This window comes from Bufo bufo, chromosome 5 (assembly GCF_905171765.1).
Source record: "Bufo bufo chromosome 5, aBufBuf1.1, whole genome shotgun sequence".
Taxonomy (NCBI): domain Eukaryota; kingdom Metazoa; phylum Chordata; class Amphibia; order Anura; family Bufonidae; genus Bufo; species Bufo bufo.
In genome coordinates, this window is record NC_053393.1 from 194,765,286 (window position 1) to 194,779,793 (window position 14,508).

At 42.1% G+C, this 14,508-nt stretch overlaps 1 protein-coding gene across 1 annotated transcript in view; it reads left to right on the plus strand.

The window, feature by feature from the left end:
• Nucleotides 1-14,508, plus strand: part of ZNF407 (zinc finger protein 407) — a gene marked incomplete at its 5' end in the record, with an annotated part of 558,459 nt that overhangs the window by 467,284 nt on the left and 76,667 nt on the right. The window lies entirely within an intron of this gene.

The following is a 14,508-nucleotide window of genomic DNA, read 5'->3' on the forward strand; positions in this document are numbered from 1 at the left end:
ATTACTATCACTTATATAAGTAACTACTGTCTTTGACTTGGTCATTTTTGAAGATTGATTTGTATTAGTTGGCCAGAGATGTATAATTTTTTTTTAATCTACCGGTATATGCTTGAGATGAAAATCGGGGCCATTTGCTGTGGATATTTTCTCCTTTAAATGCTTTGAATAAAAGTTACGTTTTTTGTAGGGATTATTATTTCTGTGATATTGATTTAACTTACTATATGTTTGGCTATACTGGTTTACAGTGATATTTTCCTATGTTTTATACAGTTTTCCAGAATTTAGATGAACATTTTAAAATGTACTGTGAACTGGGGAAGAAGGTTGTTAGCATTTAAATTTTCTTTTATTGTTCATTTCCTTTTTAAATGCAAAATTAAACAGGTGATCATTAAAAATGACTAAACATTTTGCTGCTATAGAGTCTGTATAACTCCTATAATTAGCTGACTGTCCTGGTGCATCTGACATACTTAGTAACATAGTTTGTAGGGCTGTTAATGGACAGACATCCATCTTGTTCAGCCTATTGTTGCTACAGTTAAAGGGGTTATCCAAGTCCTATAATGACCCCCCCAATGCCTGGGCACCTCGTATACATTATACTTACCTGTTACCCGGCTTCACTCCAGATCCCTGCACAGCCGCCACTGCATCTCCCGACGTTCGGATCAAAACATCCGGCAACGAGTGGAGCAGCCAATTGCATGCCGCGACAGGGACGAGCCTTCCTAGTGTCACCTGGCGGGCGTGCAGGGATCTGGAGCGACGCAGGTGCCGGGGAGCAGGTAAGTACAATGTATACGAGGGTCTCAGGCATTGAGAATGGGGGGGGGGGTCATTTCAGTGTTACCCAGTGTTTTACCATTTAGCATGTACTGGCGACATTTATTTTCCCTTCTCATGTGCATAACCTTACATTTGTCAGTGTTAAACCTTATCTACCACCTCTATGCCCACGTCTCCAATCTATCCAGATCCCTCTGTAGCAGTATACTGTCCTCTTCCATGTTCATTACTTTACACAGTTTAGTATTGTCAGCAACAAATGATATTTTACTGTGCAAGCCTTCTACAAGATCATTAATAAATATATTAAAAGAGGATAGGGCCCAATACTGACCCCTCAGGTACCCCACTAGTGACAGTGACCCAATCTGAGTGTTAATAACCACCCTCTGTTTTCTATCACTGAGCCAGTTACATACCCACATACACATATTTTCTGCCAGTCCAAGTGTTCTCATTTTATGTACTAACCTTTTATTTTACATATTATCAAATGCTTTAGAGAATTCAGCACACTGACATCACACTGCTTTTGGATATGTTAACTTTTTCTGCTCTGCTCCTCCCTTGTCTAACTATTAGGACCCATTCACATGGCGGAATTTGCCGCCAGACTTTTGGCAAAGGCACCACGGCAAAATTCCAGAGGCTATTGTGTGGTGTCTGACTCTCATCATTTTTAATTGGAGGCAGTGCTGTGCCAGCCAGCGGTTTAAAGCTGGAACCATGCCAATAAGAGCTAAGCCATGAGCAGGTCTGCGTCATCTAAAGTGAACAGAGTCAAAAAACGCTGTGTGAAGGTACCCTTAGAGATACCGGAAGAGAAGGGAGGAAGTTGTAAACAGTAGATCAGAGTGTGGATATTAGAGAAAGCATGCAAATGGTGAGAGAGGTCAAAACAGGCAGCAGCATCCTGGACACACAGATCCAGCATGTATTCAAAACTAGATGCACGTTGAAAATTGAATATCAGAACATATGAAAATGAATGAATAGGGAATACAGACTGAAACTTAGTTCAACTTATTTTTTAACTTAAGGTTACTGCTAGGGGTGAGCGAATCGACTTTGTATATTTTATCCGAAGTCGATTCACATAAAACTTTGTTCTAGTACTGTACGGAGAAGGAGCTCCGTACAGTATTAGAATGTATTGGCTCCGATGAGCCGAAGTTATTGCTTTGCGAAGTCTCGGGGGACTTTGCGCAATAACTTCATGAATTAATTTGTACTGTAAAAAAACATTTCCCGAAGTCTGGTTCAGTTCCAAGGTATTCTTTTATGCGAAACATCCGAAGTCGATTTGCTCTTCCCTAGTTACTGCTAATGTATGTAAAAATAATTTTTTCGTGTCAGTGGTCCACAGCCTTTTGGATGAGAACATATAAATAATAAGCCTCCTGCACATACAGTAAAGTTGTACTCTACCTTCATATACCTCCAATTTCATACAGAGACATAAAGAGGCGATTTCTGTCGGGTTAGTATGGAATCACACGGGATCATGTGCTGAAGGATACCCACCTTTCACAAAGACCTTATGGAGAAAAAATGAGTTTCTTCATTGAATGAGAGTATGCTCTGATTGAGGCTTCAGCTGAATCTGAGACACTTTATTTACTATATTCAGTTATTCCCGTTCTTTGACATGCAATGCATAATTTTCTAAAGCATTTTCAGATGTTTTATAATAATCTGTCAGAAAATAGGACTTGTTAAGTAGAATGTAAATGTAGACAGGATTCTAGGTAATGCATTCCTCATGTTCAGTATCAATGTTCACAGTATGACAAGACATCAATGAACTTGGCTCCATTACATACATGTGCACAGTTGAACTGAATGTTATTTTTCTTTAAGTAAACTCTTCACCTGCTTGTGATATATGGAGCATTTTGCTGTTATCACCAGACTTAAAGGAACATTGGGGAAGATTTATCAGAACTGGAGTAGTTGCCCAACCTACGCATGTGTCCTTCCTCATCTTCTCACTTGACTCAACATATCCTAAAATGTGTGGCATGAGATTACTACCATTTTTTTAAATGCATAATTTTGAAATACTCTGCCATGAGATGTCTATCCTATTTAAAAGGTTTTCCGAGATTTAAATAGTGATGGCCTATCCTCTGGATAAGTCATCAGTATCTGATTGGTGGGGGTCTGGCACCCAGGACCCTTGCCGATCAGCTGTTTGAGAAGGCACTGGTGCCCCTCTGAGCGCTGTGGCCTTCTCCCTGCTCACCAAGCACAGTGCTTTACATTGTATAGTGACTGTGTTTGGTATCAAATCCCAGCCCCATTCACTTCTATGGGGCTGAGCTGCACCTAGGCCATGTGACCGATGAACTTGTCACTTGGTCTAGGGAAAGCTGTGAGAAGGCCGCAGTGCTATTAACCTGAGATGAGTCAAATTGTTGTTTTTTTTTACACAATAAAAGCACACAGAGCTATGGGGACTGGGTATTGCGGATGTGCTAGCGGCCATCTAGCAACCCATGTCCTCAGCTCTATACACAAAATCCAGGTGACAGGTTCCCTCCAAGTCTGCGAAAACCCTTAGCCACCCTGTCAAGGGTTTTGCATCTCATGATATAATATTCACTTTGTTTTAGGAGTCATTAACAAAGTTCCAGAAACAAAAGGGTATGTTCAACCACTCAACAATTTTTATAAACCCCCCCATAGTCTTTATAATATTTGGCAATATTGCATACCATATGTATTGTTCCTGTGAGATGAAATGCTGTTAGTCTGTTCATGATCAATATCACTTATTGTCTTTGTGTGTGGATAGATAGTTAAAGGGGTTAGACAATGCAAAGATATTGATGACCTGTCTTCAGGATAGATCATCAGTATCAGATTGGTGGTGGTCCGATGTCTGACACCCTCCCCGATTTGTTTTTTGAAGGGGTAGCAGTGCTTGTGCGAGCTCTGCCTCCACTTCAAAATTACCTGCACTTCATCTCGCTTGTAGAGGCGGCTCGGTGAAATGACAAATTCACTTGAATGGGCCAAGCAGTTGTAATTACACTGCACAGCCGCTGCAAAGGAGGTGGCGCACAGGTAATTTTGCAGTGTAAGCAACTCTCACACGAGTGCCACTACCCCTTTAAACAGCTGATCTGCGGGGGGTGCTGATAGTCAGACCCCTGCCAATCAGATATTGATGACCTATCCTGAGAAAAGGTCATCAATATCTTTGCATTACAATCCCTTTAATGTTTATCGGTACATCTGTGGCCACCATTAGATTCTTGTAGAGGTACCATAATGTGAAGTCATCTGATTAGGTTTGTGTCCGATTCTATAGGTATCTTGCATGTTCTTTTTGACTTTCCATTGAATCACAAGAGGGGTTAAGAGATGTGAAACGTAGGGTGGTTAATGAGATCCTAACATCATTAGCACCTATAATTAATCAAGACACACACCAGGATGTAAGTAATTGTGGGATGTCAAAATGCCTGGATACGTTTTGATGCATGAATGGTTTTCTGCTCCATCTTCTGATCGCCCAATATAGCATAGTACGTATTACTGGATATATCCTTCTATAGAAGACAGATCACTTTCTTTAAAAAACAAATGCTTACATTAATACGTACATGACAGGAGTGAGGATTGATTAGTATAATTTCCAGATACTGGAAATATGTCATTAACACATCCACCTTGTATTCTTGCAAGTATTATTAGACAATTACCTAAGTTTGTTTATTTAGCAACTGTGGTGTAATACAGCGCAAAACCCTAATGCACATATCCTTATTAGTGCCATTATGTCAAACATTTTCTAATGAGTCTTGTGCCGGCACCGTCAGCTGTTTTAAGAAACTTACTGTGTGAAGGTAGAATTACAGTAATTAAAGCAATCATTTCTTCAATACACTTCAGCAAGTCATGGATGCCTATGTATGGTTTCTAATCAATAGCTTAAGGCAAAACTGTCTACAGATTACAACATACTTAGGACTTGACGTTACAGGATGTGTTACTCAATGTAGTCTCAGTTAACACACCCTCTAGTCCAAGTATAAGAACGGTACTTAGCATGGTAAACCATTAGGGCATTTTTAGGGATTGATCATCCAGTAGAGAAGAAGAACACAAACTTTTCCATCTTTTGAAAAACATTATGGTTGCATCTCTGGCATACAGAATGGTAAATCTGACCATGCTAAACTGCTGACAGCACTTGATACAGCAGTACAAACATACCTTTTGTGGGGCTTTTATTTTCAGGAGTAGTGCAAATATGAACTTTTATTTTTCCAGCTTCTGCACCTGCAAGTGCACTGGAGGCAATGCATCACTGTAAAGTGCTCTCTGCATTCAGCTGCCTCACAGACCCTCTCTACTCTGAGTGACTGTAGCTTCAGTGGTCTCCCAGTTGGATGCTACAGCTGTTACCAAGAGCAGTGTCCTGGGGACATGTAGTTGCAGAACCTGGTAGAATAAAAAAAAAAAAATCATATTCACACTACTCCTGATGATAAAAGCCCCAGAAAATGTGTCCTGCTGTCCCCAGCTCCTACTTAGTGCTGTCAGCAGTTTAACATGTGGAACACTGCTGAGAGACTTCCTTTAATGTTTAGTGTGCACTCGCACCTAGGACAGGGCATGTTCAGGGCATCAAGCACGCTCTTCTCTTTCCCCTTGTATATGCATTCTTTTTAGGAAATCATGCAAGGCTGAAGGATAAAAGTGAATGGACTCCTCTTCAAAAAGACCACTATGTTGAAGAGGAGATTTTGGATATCATAGATTGACCATTTGAGATTCCCCTCAGCGTACCAGAACATGATTACTTCAAGGGGTTGTCTCATCTGAGACAATGGGGGCATATCGCTAGGATATGCCCCCATTGTCTGATAGGTGCAGGCTCCACCACTGGAACCCGCACCTATGTCCTAAATGGAGCCCTGCAAAGTGGTTGCTGGAGGACTCTAGTCCGGCCACCACCAAGAGCTCTCCCCATAGAAGTGAATGGGAGTGCACCACACAAGACCGGCCACTGCTCCTATTCACTTCTATGGGTCCGACGGAAATAGCCGAGCCAGCGCTTGGCTATTTTCGGTGGCCCCATAGAAATGCGCGGTACGCCCCCCAACAATTTCTGATATCTGATCATGGGGGTCCGACTCCTGGCCCACCTAGCCGATCAGCTGTTTGAAGAGACTGACACCACACCCTCTTCCTAGGCCAGTGACGTTGCGTTCATCAGTCATGTGGCCTAAGCGCAGCTCAGTCCCACTCAAGTGAATGGGCCTGGGCAGCAGTACCAAGCATAGCCGCCATACAGTATTTAGTGCCAGGGTTGAATATGGGTTCCTTGGGCCCACCAGAGCAAATTATTATCAGGGCCCAAGTCTAACAGGTTTTGATTCAAAGAAAATGATCCTAGGGTCAATATTTTGGCTCCAACGACAGCTGCAAATGTTTATTTTATTTTATTCTGGACCTGTGAGTCCCACTATAGTATTAGAGCAGGCATTCTCTGCACATATCTATGCGTTACTAAAACTGCACATGGTTATCCAACTTTACCTTATACAGTGAGAAGATGAACACATTAGAATCATGAAAGGTGTTGGATGAGAAAAAAACAGCTCATGGGTGTATACTGCCAAATGATATGATGTCCTTTGTACATGCGAACAGTTGGGTGGATAAAACCAGATTGTAGATATATACAGTAGGTTGTGTGGACCAGGCCGCCAGACTTTTCATGACAGCAATTGCTATAAATGAGCAGCAAGCAAATAGACTTCTCATATTTTATTACCTACAGCATCTAGAACAATCTTCCTTTATCTACAGTTAAAAGGAAGGGCCAGATCCATGACATTGTGTTTCCTCGATAAAAAAATAGGAGTTATAGCGCAACACTCGTGGACCACATAGCATATCACTTTGATTAATATAGGACAAAGTGCATTAGTCATGTCTAATAAATGTATTTTACAATAGACATGGTATCACCAGAATAGCTACAGAATTACTGTTAACAATGTTAAGTCAGATTCTTCAGCGTTAATAATGTCACAGCTATGTCACTAATTCATTCCTGACCTTGAGCTCTATGATCTGCTTCCTCACAGATTTATTGGACTATAGCAGACCCTAATAAAGAAGAAAGCGTGCATTTGTATTTTATTCTTTTGATGTAAGCAAATATTTCTTTTTTTTCTGAATAGCAATGAGATGATGAGTGATATAGTCTCTCCTTCGATAATGAGTTTTCATATTGCACCTAATAGTAATGACTGCATACATTCCAGATATATTGCTGTATACATCCTCCTTATGCTCAAAGCTCTAGAGCCTTGTAGGATTTCTTATTAATAAAGGGCATTGCATTTGCCGATAGTTGGAGTTCATATAGACTTGACAGAGCGGAGGTGCACGACATTACAGTGGCATGCGATGGTGAGTGCTCCCAAAATATTCTACCAACGTATAGACCAAGTGTGATACGAACAGATGTTTAGAGGGGATGGACAAACATTGAACAGATGAGCACTGGGCTAACTTCTATTTAAAAAAGGGTCATCTAGGTGCCACTAAAACTGTTTTCTTCCCTTTCTTCCTTTAGGATATTTTTTCCCAGGGCAGTATTCCCCTTAAAAATAACCTGTCACCCCCTCCTGATATATCAGTTTTATTAACTACTTACATTCCCCATGTAATAACAATTCTGGGCCAGGTATTCTTATGAGTCTATGTTGTGCCATTTCTCTGTTATAAATACTAAAGTTTATGAATGAACTGTCTGCAGTCTGCAATAAACTGGGTATTGCCAGTTGGGGTGATGTCCCTGCACAGTCTTGCACTAACAGTACCAGTGCTGGAACTACCACTGTAGTAGCCATTGCAGCTGATTTGGGGCCGTTGCATTAAGGGGGCCCATAGCCCAGGCCCCCACTAACTTGTTATTTTAGCACTAGTGGCAAGGGCGGACTGGGAACTAGAAGTGGTCCTGGTAAAAAAAAAAAAAAAGCTAAAAGAGGCCACACATAGTAAGTGGATGAAAACTGACAGAAGACAGGACAACAGAAGTAAGCAGGGCCGCAATACCTTTAATTCTGCTCAAAATACCGCCCCTGCAGAACCAATTACCACAGTGCAGCATGAAATAATGCCTCAGCAGAACCAAATACCACAGTGCAGCATGAAATACTGCCTCAGCAGAACCAAATACCACAGTGCAGCATGAAATACTGCCTTAGCAGAACCAAATACCACAGTACAGCACAAGATACTGTCTCCCCTGGCGCAGTATTCAACTTTATTACTTTCATGAGAAGGGCGATACAGTTGAGTTCAGGAGGGTACTTGCGGCAGCATAAACCTGGTGCTCCTAGCATTAATATTGAGCGCATGAGATTATGTGCCCATCTGGTGGCTAAAAGGAGGGCTCAGATGGCAGCTTTATGCCAGCAGAGAAGTGGGGATGTGGAGGAAGTGCCCTTTACTATTGGAAGTTCGAACTGTGCCATCTTCTTCAGTCAGACATGGGAGTGCGGGAGCCAGGAGCAGTGCAGACAGCGCCTCTGTAGTCCTGAGGTCACAGATGAGCAGTGAGCAGCACAAAGTTCAAAGGAGGTGGAGGGGAGTTCTGGGGAGCCTTTGCTGCCCACCTATTGCCCAATTTCTTAGACTGCATATTGTATTTTTCTCACGCTCTGTACTGCGGTGCTGCTCCTTGCAGGATTGAATGTCCCCTTAGCCTCTGATCTGCCATGTACAGTTGAAAATAGAAGTTTACATACACTATATAAAAATACACACATGCATGTTTTTCTCAATATCTGACATGAAATCAGAATAAACCTTTCCTGTTTTTGGTCAATTAGGATTACCATAATTATTATTATTTGCCAAATGCCAGAATAATGAGAATGTTTTAAGGCATTTTATTACTTTCTGCAATGTCAAATGTTTACATACACTAAGATTACTGTATTTTTCGCCCCATAAGACGCACTTCCCCCCCCCCCCAAAAGTGCGTCTTATGGGGCGAATGCTGGCAATTTACATCGCAGTCTGCGATACTGCAGCATCGCAGACTGCGATGTATTAGTGAGGAGGGTCTGTAGTAGGCGGGGAGAGCGGCGGGCAGTGCAGGCACTGTACTCTGGCCCGCCGCTCAGTATGTACTGTATTATACCTAGTGTTAATCATAATATCTAAACTGCGCTCCCCCTGCTCCCCATCTGTACCGTACTTACCGGTACATGTCACACTCTGTCTCCTGTAGTAAGCGCTAGCAGGCAGGCCGGGCTGCAGGCGGAGCAGGCACGTGACCTCAGTGAGTTACGGCCGCCTGCAGCCCGGCCTGCCTGCTAGCACTTACTATAGGACACAGAGTGTGACATGTACCGGTAAGTACGGTACAGATGGGGAGCAGGGGGAGCGCAGTTTAGATATTATGATTAACACTAGGTATAATACAGTACATACTGAGCGGTGGGGCCAGAGTATAGTGCCTGCACTGCCCCGCCGCTCTTCCCGCCTACTACAGCCCCTCCTTAGGGATCTATGGATGGAATAATGATGGGGGGGGGGTCTGTGGATGGCATTATGATGGGGGGATCTGTGGATGGCATTATGATGGTGGGGGAGATATGTGGATGGCATTATGATGGTGGGGGGGTCTGTGGATGCCATTATGATGGGGGGGTCTGTGAATGGCATTATGATGGGGGGGATCTTTGGATGTGACTGTTATGGGGGGGATCTGTGGATGACACATATAGCAGTGTCATCCACAGATCCACTACCCCATAACAGTGCCATCCACAGATCCCCCCCACCATCATAATGCCATCCACAGATCCCCCCCACCATCATAATGCCATCCACAGAACCCCCCCCCCTATCATAATGCCACCCACAGCTCCCCCACATAACAGTGCCTCCCCCCCACAAATCCCCCACCCCATAACAGTGCATCATCCACAGATCCCCCATAATAGTGTCATGCACAGACCGCCATTAGTTCAAACCCACCAAAAGCACACCTTTTGGTAAAAAAAATTTTTTTCTTATTTTCCTCCTCAAAAACCTAGGTGCGTCTTATAGGGCGAAAAATACGGTACTATGCCTTTAAACAATTCTGGACTGCCCATATGATGATGTCATGTGTTTGGAAGCTTCTGTTAGGTTTGTTGGCAACATCTGTGTTAGAGACACACCTGTGGATGTATTTGAATGCACACCTGAAACACACTGCTTCTTTGTGTAGCATCATGGGAAAGTCTAAGGAAATCAGCCTAGATATCAGGAACAGAATTGTGGACAAGTCTGGCTCAACCTTTGGTGCAATTTCAAGATTCCTAAAGGTGCCTCGTTCATCTGTACAAACAATTATATGCAAGTACAAACAAGATGGGAAAGTTCAGCCACCATACCGCTCAGGAAGGAGACGGGTTCTATGTCCCAGAGATGAATGTACTTTGGTCCACCAACATGTGCATATCAACCCAAGAACAAAAGCAAAAGACCTTGTGAAGAAGATGGCGGAAGCTGGTAAGATTGCGTCAATATCCACAGTGAAACGAGTACGGTATCAACATGGGCTGAAAGGCCACTCTGCCAGAAAGAAGCCATTACTCCAAAAGAAACAAAAAAGCCAGATTAATGTTTGCAAATGCACACAGGAACAAAGACCTACAATTTTGGAGGCATGTCCTGTGGTCTGACGTAACTAAAATTGAAGTTTTTGGCCATAATGACCATCGTTACGTTTGGAGATAAAGGGAGAAGCTTAGAAGCCTAAGAACACCATCCCAACTGTGAAACACGGGGGTGTCAGCATCATGTTGTAGGGTTGTTTTGCTGCAGGAGGAACTGGAGCACTTTACAGAATAGATGTCGTCATGAGGAAAGAAGATTATGTGGAATTACTGAAGCAACATCTCAAGATATCAGCCAGGAAGTTAATGCTTGGGCAGAATGGGTCTTCCAAATGGACAATGATCAGAAGGATACTGCCAAACTGGTTACAAAGTGGTTTAAGGATAACAAAGTCAATGTTTTCGAGTGGCCATCACAAAGCCCTGATCTCAATCCTATTGAAAATGTATGGGCAAAGCTGAAAAGGCAGGTGCAACCAAGAAACATAGCTCAGTTACACTAGTTTTATCAGGAGGAATGGGCCCAAATTCCGACCAACTATTGTGAGAAGCTTGTCGAAGGATATCCAAATCATTTGACCCAAGTCATACAGTTTAAGGGCAATGGTACCAAATATTAATAAAATGTATGTAAACTTTTGACTTTGCAGAAAGTAATAAAATGCCTTAAAACATTCTCTCTATCTCTCTCATTATTCTGGCATTTGGCAAATAATAATAATTGTGGTAATCCTAATTGACCAAAAACAGGAAAGGTTTATTCTGATGCATGCATTGCAGCACTTAATAATATGTGGGATGCTGTGTGGATGGGAAACCCCACACAGAGCACAGGAGGAAATGGGATAGGATCTAGACCTGGAATCTGGGGTAAAGGAGAAGGTGACCTCCTAGAACAACCCTAATCCAAGTCCTGACTAACTATCAGTATGAACTGACCTCGATGGTAGGAAAGTCCATACACAGAAACCTAGAGCCCTAACACACCATGTTGGGCCCTGGTATAGTGACAGGACTAGAGAAAACCTATTTCTCCACCAGAAGGATGAACAGGAGTCTCCCTCAGGCCTAGATACAAAAGGCAGGAAATACAACAAACAAAATACAAATAGGGAAGACGACACTTAACGTCACGTGGAGCAAAGGCAGCGCCAGGAGCTCAACTGAGATCCAACTACCAGCTAGCCCAGAGTCCAGAAACTGAAGCTATAAACCGCACCCCAAGAGGGGGAAACAGTAAAAAATAGGGGAAGTTAAATGACCAAGCCAACAACACCTGCCAGAGGTGTGGTCATTTCCAAAACAACACAGACACAAATGATTCACAAGGAACCATTCAGATTAACCCCTGTGTTGCCAGTCTCTATGATCTACTGGCACCTGTCACGAGAGTGTCCGTGATAGTGATGCAGCGAATACATGTATGCTCTCACCTCCACAGATGCTGTATCTGCATGTATGCAATAGCAGATCAGAGGCTCAAGGGATATTCAATCCTTGATGGATCAAAAAAATAAAAAATAAATTTAACTTTATTCTGACTGCCAACTTGCCTTGCCAACTGCTGAATGACGATATATGTTGCAGCAGTAAGGTTTTAACTATGCAGCACTATTTTTAAATGCTGTATTAAAGGGGTTGTCCAAGATAATTAAAAATCTTAGACAAGCCCTCCAAAAGCCTAAAATAAAAAAAACAAGAAAAAAAAACATTTTATACTCAACCTGCTGACACTGTGACATGCGAGAGTATGGCATATAAACCTGCGGACAATACCTGTCCTCAGCTTCAGACCACTGAGGACAGAAATTGCCTGCAGTGGTCACATGCTGTACCCTGGAACATCTCTACTGCAGTACCGGACCAGCGCTAGCAGAGAACCGCGTAGGAGAAACTGGTGAGTTTAAATTCCAAACTATTGGAGGGCTTGTCCAAGATATTTATCTCAGACATCCCCTTTAAGGTTAATAAGAATAAATTTAGTAGTTGGGGGCACATTCAAAACTTTGCTTCAGGCCCAGCCCTTTTCTAGTTACAACCCAGGACAGCACTAATTTGATAGGTTCAGATTGTGCAGGGACACACCCCCACTCAAAACACCCAGTTGGACCTTTATTGCAGACTGTAGTCAATTCATTCCTAAACTTCGAGTAGGAATAATAAAGGAATGGAACAACATAGAGTTAGAAAATATAGAATGTGAAGCAGTAATTATAAAAAGTATTCTACAGAGTTATTTTATGAGTACTAAAGCATACATATCAAGATATGTGACAGGGCTGCCTTATGACTATCTACTATATGGATCGATCTCATCAAAGAGGTTCAGTACGTTGCATGTAATTTTATCAGTGGAATTTCCTGATTGGTCCTCTCTGCTCAGTGTTCTGCTTACATCTGCATTCTAAAAACGTGTTCAAATTTAGTGACACGGGTGCCGTACAGGACTTCTAAAACCCTGAAATACTTAAAAGGGTTATGTAATGCCAAAAAAAGCATGTTCAGTAGTGTGGAAAAGTAAGATAAAGCAACATGCTAATATACTTTCATTTTCAAAATGGCAAGGATCGCCGCCTAGTTTCAGTGTCATTCAGAAGGTACTCTGTGTATTTCCTTTAAGCTATGATGCTTCATGGCAGGGAGATTCTTCCGTCTCCCTGTGTGTGAGCATGTGATCAGTGACGCACATCAAGTGGTTGTCTTTCTGGCTTAGTTCATTAGCTAAGCCAGGCCCCTGCTCTGTCATGACTACGGCCCTCTCTACATTACTAATGCTTAGACACCCGCAGAGGAATGACTTAGCTAATGAACTGTGCCAGACAACCAGCCCCTTCATACATATCCATGATCATATGCGGACATACAGGTAGAAGGAAGAAGCTCCTTGCCAGAGGGCAACTTCTGGGGCCATTTAAATTGGGCTAAAATTGGGTGATCCATGCTATTTTAGAAATGAAAGTATATTAGTAAGTTGCCATTGTGCCATTTCCCACCATTCCCTATCTATTCCCACCACAAGTCTTCTCTGCTTAGAAAAAATACATGATAAAATGAGATGTTTTCACGTGACGGTATGGTCCTATAGATCTTGTGTATTTTACATGGAATTCAAACATTCTGCTGACACTTTATGTAATAATATGCAAGGGTTCCCGTTCCTGGTGTTCATAGCCCAAGCAACCATTAGATGGCTCCATGCATGCATAGGACATCATAAACATTCCAACAATACATTTATCTCATGGTGTTTCTTACGTTTGGTTTGCCCAAAAGAATTTCTGGATCTTTTATAGCGATGTGACTCATTAAAAACCTTGTATACTAAAATGTCATTATTAACACAACAGTGGTTTTCAGCAGTTGGTAATTATTGGCATAATTAAACATTTATCATGAAACAAGTATTTATCATTCATTAAACTTTCATTAAAAATCCATCTCTGCACCGGCTAGATTAGCTGGTGTTCTTTACGTGATGACTTGTTCCTTTCAGTCAGAAACTACTCAACATTAGAAGGATCATTTCTTCCATAGTGTACGAGTCCATCTTCTCTTGGCATTGTACGGGATATACCTGTACTATCTGTGCAGTGTTGTTTCGATGTGCTTATACATTGACATAACTGGCATTCCCCAAAGCCAGCCGAGTTTACATATCTTGGGTTAGTTGAATGAGGTTAATAAAACAGATGATAGCCGCTCTGCACCATAGACTGATGTGCTGGTAAATGCTGCAGCGGATGAAGTGCACGTTACCCATGATTTATGGCACTTGAGCCAATGATCTTTGTTTCATGTGTGAAGTGAGTGACAAATATAGGACATTAATACCTATGAAAAGGTATATAATGTATCATTGCTGTTTATAGGTGCGGTATCTTTCTTCATAATGTTATTTTCATGACTTGGAGGAGATTTCTGTGAAAACAGATGAAATATCCTATTCCTGAGTTATCAGAGGTGGAAGTTAGAAGTGATGTGACAGGAGAGCTTCGGTAGGGTCCTTCTATTGTCCATGTCCTATATCGGGCATGTATCTTGTTTTGCCTTTTGTCCAAAAAAAATTCTG